General features: G+C 39.3%; 1 long non-coding RNA gene across 1 annotated transcript in view; it reads right to left on the bottom strand.

The window, feature by feature from the left end:
- Window positions 1–947: 947 nt before the first annotated feature.
- Window positions 948–7,935, bottom strand: part of LOC112467874 — a 36,002-nt gene continuing 29,014 nt past the window's right edge. The window contains exon 3 of the long non-coding RNA XR_003042336.1: window positions 948–6,198. This is a non-coding gene — a long non-coding RNA (uncharacterized LOC112467874). The remainder of the gene's footprint in view (window positions 6,199–7,935) is intronic.

Raw genomic sequence — 7,935 nt, 5'->3', positions numbered from 1 at the left:
GTCTTGTTCTCTGCGTTTATAACGTTAATCTTGATGCGGACTCGTTTCTTCTTTCCCGTTACAGAGCGGGCTCTCGCTCTCTCCATCCTATAATTACGCGGGCGTTTCGCGAAAAGTTTCGAACGCACGCTAAAGATGTTAACGGTAGCGGCAAAACATACGATTGCAATGCGGTGAGAAATTGCGGCTTAATATCACAGAAATGATTTTAATGAGAACGTAATCATAATTCCTAACGCTCTGCGTCGTCTTAAATCGGGAATAATTGCAGCATTGACCGAAGAATGAGGAAACCACGGAGTTATAGTCTCGGGGCCACGAAGTAACATTACATAAAACAAAAACGTCGCAGAAAGTACGAGCGTCGATGGAACATTAGAACGGTTTACTGTAATTACTGTAATTATTTAACGCGAGCAGAGTCAGGAAAGTATCAGAATTTTATTGGTCCCGTACTTGTCCGCTCCTGGAGAGTTGCAGAACGAGCTGGGCGATATCGCTCGCAAAATAAAAGCATGATATACGAGTTCTCTCTTTCTCTCTCGCTTTCGAGTGGTCGCCAAGTAAACTCGCGAGTTCTTGTATTCTCATAAAATGGATTCTGACATGCAATTAATTTCTGCTAATTGAGTCCCCGATAATCTTATTTATATAACCCACTTCTTACTTGAACGAGTTTAAGAGAAATCAAATAATATGAATATACGAAAAAATTAAACTTATGGAAAATGTGCAATACTTACCTCAATTCGCCGAGATACAGTCCTTCGATAATAATTTAATTCTTTTCTGTAATTGTGTTTACGGTAGGAAGCAGAAGAGATACGGAGCAACATTTCGCAGCAAAATGTCAGAAGAGAGAACGAATCTGCAAATTCCAATGGTTATAAAAATATAAATATTTTGGCCGTAAAGGAAATCCAAAGGTTAAGTGCATTAGGCGCCGCTGTGATTATATATAGCAGTACTGTTTTATTTATATGCCATATAACGTAACACTTAGACAATAGACAATAATACGCGTACGCTCCATATTTCGCTTCCTCATTTTCCTCCATGCTGCCCTTCCATTTCCATAATATCATAATCATAATCACCGTCCACATCTTACGATCGTTGTCATTACACCGCACTCGTTTCCAACACACAATATCTTTCTCTACGAATCGTTGGTTAAATAACTACAACAGCCAAATTTATTAGAACAAGTAAATAGGTCGTATTAAGTAGATACCCATTCCTTTTCTTAACTCGGATACTGTTATTGAGCACGTATTAAGGAACGATCGGAATTCATTCCGAAAAGTTTCACTGGTTACGAGCTGTTAAAAACGATCCGCAAAGTTTTACATTTTTCACACCCTAGCAATGTCGGTCTGACTCGTTCGATGCGAGCCAGGAAAATAAAGACGCGAAACCTCGATCGATTGCGATCGATCTCACGATCTAGCGATTTTACGTGTAGATCGACACTTCATACGGAGACATAAGTGCTGGTGTATCTTTTTTAGCTTTTTATTTAGTATGAAAATTGCGTATTCGCCTCATATTAGATCTTGAACAGCTCAAACAACAATATTCATACGAGGTTAACTTTGCAGCTGCGTTACAGCGCACATACACAATTCATTTTAGATAAATTGGTTAAAAGTATCCCAATGTATGTACGTATAGTTGTCGATTACTAACTAAAATGGTGTCTATTACAATTTTTCCAACAAAAGAAAATATTATCAAGTGTAAAATAACGCTTAGAAGAGTCTTCTCGATCGGAGAACGAGCACCCCGCATTTCGCAAGAGAGCTCTTCTTCACAACCGCGCTCACAACCGAGAGAATTTACGACCCTCCTTGTGCTAGAAAATACTCTATTATAGAATATACACGTCAAATATCAAACACACTATCCCTCCATCGATCGTTTCAACTGCGTGAAACGAGCGATCCTCAAAACCGGAATTGCACGAAGCACGATTTCTTGAATGATTAGCTTGCACGCTGCTATATCTGCTCTGATGCATTCAATGCATGCTAGACCTATAGACGTTCTCGCATTGAATAAAGCACTCTGGCATGCATGATTGCATGCACCAATTAAACGTCTCTATTTTTTAATCCAAATCTGACGTTTGACTTGTACTACGAAATTAGCACAATTGTTTCTTTTCTGAAGATGCGATGCTGTCGATCGTCTGCTCGATCGTGACTGTTTTCAATGTTTTAATTGGTGCATGCAATCATGCATGCCAACGTGCCTCGCTCAATGCATGATGTCTAGGATCTAGCATGCATCAGAGCAGGCATAGCAGCGTGCAAGCTAATCATTCAAGAAATCGTGCTTTATGTGATTCCAGCTTTTTAGGAAAAAGAAAAAGGAGCAATTAACAACTACTTCCTTTTAGAGAGCTGGCTTCGGAAACCCAAGTAGCAAGCGGACGTTATTTGTCGTCATCTTGACGTTGCAATATTGTCAAAGACGTTAATGTGACATCAAAATAACGATAAATAACATTAGCTTGCTACTTGGGAAATTATTCACGAATACGTCCCTCAATAAGTACTTATAATTAAAGAAAAATATAGATATCACGAACGATAGGTATATGTATAAAGGCCGAATTAATCGTCGTCGTTGACACCAATAATATATAATCTGATACTTCGTCACTCGCTTAGACTCGAACGTGTGCGCTTTTATTCATACAGCGCAATAGTGTTTTTATCTAAAGTGAAAGGACGCGTGTACCCCTCTAACAATACACTTACAAAATAGATTATATTACGATTACAGTTAAAAGTTATTGCTTAAAAAAATATGGCGACAGTATGTAAAACTCGCAAGGTCGAGCGAATCTGTTACGCGCGTTTTAGCGCAGCACCTCACGTTCGTGTTGAATTTGTCGAATCTCCATTCTCTATAAAATAGTGTACCTCAGAAAAGTGCAACAGCCGACAAATATAGAGATTATCTCAACGAAACGTGTGGACATTAACGTTCAAAGTACGAGACCTGCGTTACATCACGGCGAAGTTTGTCAAATAAAAATAGAATTTTAATTAATTTTAATAAATCAATTTAATAATTTTAATAAAATTATCAATTAAAAATTAATTTAAACCTCTCCTTTCAATTTCGAATTCCTCGAATACTTCACAGACAAAAAATAAATTGTCAAGATAAGATAAATATCTCATTTTAATTTAATTGATAACCCGGCGGTCTAATTAATTATATAAAATCCGAATTTCTTTTAGTTTTTCCGGCAATACAGACCACTGAAAAATTATAAATGAGTCCTCCTGTTTTCTAGAAGATCAGAGAATTCGACGTCGTTGCACATGACACTTTGCAAAACATGCGTGCGAACGCACGCATACGTACTTGACCGAGGTGACAAGGTGTGAGTGCAGATATATGCGACCCACAATAGACACATGTTTCACACGCAAAGGTAACGGACGTGAGAATAATGCATGCCGTTTACAGCGACCATTATCTTGACACTTCGCGATTCTAAGTTTCACGGAAACGTTACGAATATCGTTTAACGATATTGATGTAACTTCTGAGAATAGCGAATCTGGAACAGAATGCTCTCCAACTCTATCAAATGCAACAAGTCGCGTCGTGTAATTCGATTTACCTGTTCGCCCCGTTTCCCCGTCAGATGCTTTAAGATGATAACGCGATTGCGCTCCAATCGCACTGTTTTATTTACATCGATGTCGAAGTGAACTGCCTTAAATTAAAATTGCGGGTTACGACAATAAATACCAGCACGCCAAAAATTATAGGATCGGCCGCCACCCATGGATAGGTTTCTGCGTACGTCGTCTTCGTACGGACATCTGACGCGAGTCTCACACGTAACAAAAGGATCGCACGAAGTGCGTGCATTTTGTGTAATGCTGTGCGATGGTTAATTAAAAGTCAATCGTCGTATGGTGTCCGTGAGAATTTCTCTTCGCGATTCAGACATTCGCAAAGCGAAAGTAGAACGATGTTGTGTTTTTCATGCAAATGCGAGCCTGCTGGAATATCTGAAGAATACCCAGTACGATGTATAAGAGAATAAAATATATATAATCATATATATATATATTGTGTGTGTGTGTGTGTAACTATTAAATTAATTCTAGTTGAACTTCTAATCTTAAACTATCTAAGCAAAAAAAAAACAGAAAACTCCACTAAGCGACATAACACACTTATATGTATCGAAATAAATTTTAGTCATAAATTTTAAATATAAAATATAAATTCTCAAGTGTGATCTTGTATACATGAAAGCTTAGTTGATATGCAAATTAATTCCTTAGTTACAAATTAAGCGAGATGATGATGATAAATCTGACGCAGCACGGCGCACATGCCCATTTTTGAAACGCAAATTCATTTACGGAAATGAGTCATTAAGTATTCTGTGGTAATATTCGCGATCAAGCTATGCATCAAATTGTTGCTCGAAACGTGTTTCGCGTGAAGCAAGAGGGACGGAAGAGGGGCATTCGAGAAAAGGAGCAAGCAGAAGAGAATGAGAGTGTATATCGAAGGGACAGTGTTTTTCGGTGCTCTTATTTGTAAATTAATTTGCCGCGAACTGGAGCGACCAGTTTTTGAGCTGCTATTTTATTGTACCACGTCGCACGAACTGACACATCCGCCACGATTTTGCGCGCAGATGCGCTCGCCTTCGTACGAAAAGTTTTAATTATCAAAGAATAGCGGCTGATATTATCATTTGTCGTGAAAAAAAAAGGATTTTAATATGGGATTGGATTGACTCACGATATCTCAAGATTAATGCTTTACTCGTCACCAAGATTAATGCTTAACTCACGTTAATTGCTGCGATAATGACACTTATGTTTTACAATATTAGGCGCAAAGAGATGTTATATATCTGTTCTTTGAGCATTGGACAAGTATGATTTGCATGGATATTGCTTAATAAGAATAAAAGATATATTCTTATTCGACCTTTGAGGAATAAAAAGAATATGTGCATAAAAATTTTAAAAAATCTATCATATAGATTTAAGTATTATATGATCGATTGAAATTTGAACGTCTTACTCAATTATGCTCGATCATGCGTAGCTGCACGTTTCGCACCCCTTCCAGTAGCATTAAATAACATATATAAATTGAGAAAATAGCGTTTGCAGTAGTCAATATATACGTGATATATATGAATAAAGCGGAAAGCGTCAAAATCACTATAGGTCCGTCGAATAATTTGGCCAGCGCCTCGCTTGCATGCGCGGTCACCGCCGTCATCCAGTGTCCGGTTTTCCACACGCGAAATTGGCCACACGCGTCGTTGGGAAGGACCAGCGAATAAAACCGTCGCTCACGATCGGATAGATTCCTCAGGGATCCGCTTGACGCCTGTCGCACTTACGATCGTCTCTCCGCAGCGGGGGCTTGCCGCTGCTTTTGCATCTTGCCATCGCGTTCTCGCACCGAATTTAAAATGGGCGGACACATGAGAGGAGGACGCGGGACACAAACTCGCCGAGCAAGGATGGCTCGAGGGGAGTCTCAGAAGCGGAATGCCGCAACGTTCTCGTTCTCCGGGATTCTGCTTGATCGAGCTGCCTCGCGAGAGCAGCCTCGTAATATCAAGCTCCGTCAATTTCGTGTCGTCCGAAACGAAAATCCGCGCGTAGCGATCGTGTACAACCCAGTGTCCGTCTTCACAAGAGAGACGCGAGTGACCGCTCGGAAATGGATGAAGCTACACGCCCTGCGGGTCTTGCCGATCACGTTGGCTCGTGACGGTTCACGATCGTTCGATCTATCGCCATGGAAGATCGCGATGGCATCAATCATCGTGAGATTATTCGTAAAGTAGCAATCGTTTCATCGGAAACTCTACTTCCGTCTTCCCAGGAGAAACCGCAATCACGATTGGAAATCAAAGGACGAAAAACGTCTGAGAACATCCCGCGACTTTTTCGCGACTTTTCCACGAGTTCCTCAATTCTTGACTGGTTGCGATTTGCTCGGTCCACTGGGTATGTAGCAGCGTTGACCGCACACCTCACGAAGCGATGTCCGAAACGAGTTGGCGATGATCGATAGTCAGGTCCAATGCTCCCGACAGCCGTTCTATCACTTCGGAGGTGACGCGATTTTCTTTGGATTCGACATGCTTCCTTCGTCGATTTACTTCACTGATTGTCAGCGATCGATCTGAAAGCAGAAGTAAGGAAACGTTTGACAAGTGCCAAGTAAAAAATCGATAGTGATAGCAACAGGCAATATAATGTCGCTTATTTCCGGGATCTTGTAAAAAATCATATTTTACATTTTCATTCTAATTCCCATAATACCCATTTTTTTAGTTTTAATTAATAAGTCATTAATAAGTCATCGAAAACTGTCGTTATTTTATTAATAGTAAATAATAAGTGTGACATGTTTAAGTAGAAAAAATGCCGCACATATTATCTTTTTATTCTTCTCTGTTTATTATTTTTATCTTTGCTAATTTGGATCGGAATTTTGGACCACATTTATCTTCTATTTTCATCGTATAAAATTTATGGACAATGTGATTATTTCAAATAAGCCGCAATAACGATTGCTAGATGTTGAGATTGTATGTACAGCATAGGAATAATTATGATAACGTAAACGAATTGATTTTGTCTTGCGCAATAAGATTTACGCAACGCGTCACGTGTAATTCTGCGACCTACAGTTTCTGAGATTCAAAGAACGCGAATAATTCATATGTAATTTGCTTAAAAATGTAATGAAACCAATGGGATACCGTATTCACACATACGTGTGGAATATTACATATCCACTTGGATATGTAATATTCCACACGTCCTTCTATTAAAAATATCATTATTTTCAAAATAGTAATAATTCCGGTTTAACTGTGATCACTTCAATTGCTTTTTAATTATCACCTATGTGTTACACGCAATAAGAAAATATGTATAATTGCTATTTGTTACAGCTGCGATTAAAGTGCCAGCTGTAACGAGAGGATAAAAAATGTATAGACGTATATCTATGCCACTTGCGATTCGCAATAATACCAGGTAAATCGCGTTGTTTTATCGCCGTCGACAACGTTTATCAATGTAAATGTATGTTCGCCAAACGACCTGACATGCGGTGCAAAAACGCAATGTTATATTCAACTACGTTCAAGAGTGTGGTGCGTTTATTATTAGCATCAATGAAAAACACCGCTTATTTGCGGTCTTCGTTGCGATTACAGCAAACTTGTTCCACTCTTAAATTAACAAAACAATAGAGTATTCTCTCGCGTATAAAAATTATTCATGACTATTTCATCCATCGTATATTATACTTAATTCATTTTCTTCTGTAATTTCGCGACGCAAAGATTGTCCATCTATCAAAAACTTACAGTATGTACAAAAACAGTAGTTTAGCAGAATTATCATAAATTTGTTTAAATTTTTATTACAATGATCTTGACGTAGTCGAAGCCCAATGCAGTCGTTCAATATAAACGACGTCACATTAACACAGCTAACGCGAAGAAATTATCAAATGCCGGAAACCACCGACTGAGAAACGAAGCTCGGAGAGAAGTTAACGACCGCCATGTCGGCTTATCCGGCGGATATTAAATCTGGTAGCGGGACATTTCTCATTCGAGAAGTTTTCTCAGAGAGACGACCGGCGAGAGGAAACTTACCGCGATGTTTTAAGGACGCGTCGGGTCGCGAATGTGAAGGGGGGAAGGAGGCGGACGAGCGGTACACGTCCTCCGCCGTAAAACAAAATCCACTACGGAAGGATAGCGAGAGAGAAAAGAATGGATAAGAAAGGGAAGGGGGCTGAAGAAGCGACAAGGACGCGAAGGAGGAGTGTATTATGTTCGCTAAAGCAATGTTACCAACTCGAGAACTGGCGAACTAGCCGACAGTAAAATCCATTTTA

Source organism: Temnothorax curvispinosus, unplaced genomic scaffold (assembly GCF_003070985.1).
Source record: "Temnothorax curvispinosus isolate PA1 unplaced genomic scaffold, ASM307098v1 QBEX01017838.1, whole genome shotgun sequence".
In the NCBI taxonomy this organism is placed as follows: domain Eukaryota; kingdom Metazoa; phylum Arthropoda; class Insecta; order Hymenoptera; family Formicidae; genus Temnothorax; species Temnothorax curvispinosus.
This window is presented reverse-complemented; position numbering and strand designations above follow the sequence as displayed.